The following is a 243-nucleotide window of genomic DNA, read 5'->3' as shown; positions in this document are numbered from 1 at the left end:
CAAATATAAATAATATAAACGCAAAAATAGAAACTTTGTAGTAGATGCAGTTATATTTGAGGTTTCCCTACCATGTCTCCTTGGGTCTGTGTAGTTGCAGTATATTGGGCTCGGGAGCGCAAGATGAAACTAGAAGATGGTGGGGTCAAAACAAGCCAAACTCGGTACTGACTTACTCAGCCTGTAGTTGAGTTTGGAAACTCTCAGTATGGCTGCGCCAAATATTCATCAAGATTTGTGTTT

The sequence above is a fragment of the Fulmarus glacialis genome, unplaced genomic scaffold (assembly GCF_000690835.1).
Source record: "Fulmarus glacialis isolate BGI_N327 unplaced genomic scaffold, ASM69083v1 scaffold5005, whole genome shotgun sequence".
NCBI classification, from domain to species: domain Eukaryota; kingdom Metazoa; phylum Chordata; class Aves; order Procellariiformes; family Procellariidae; genus Fulmarus; species Fulmarus glacialis.
The sequence above is the reverse complement of the archived record's forward strand: the minus strand, read 5'-3'. Positions refer to the sequence as shown.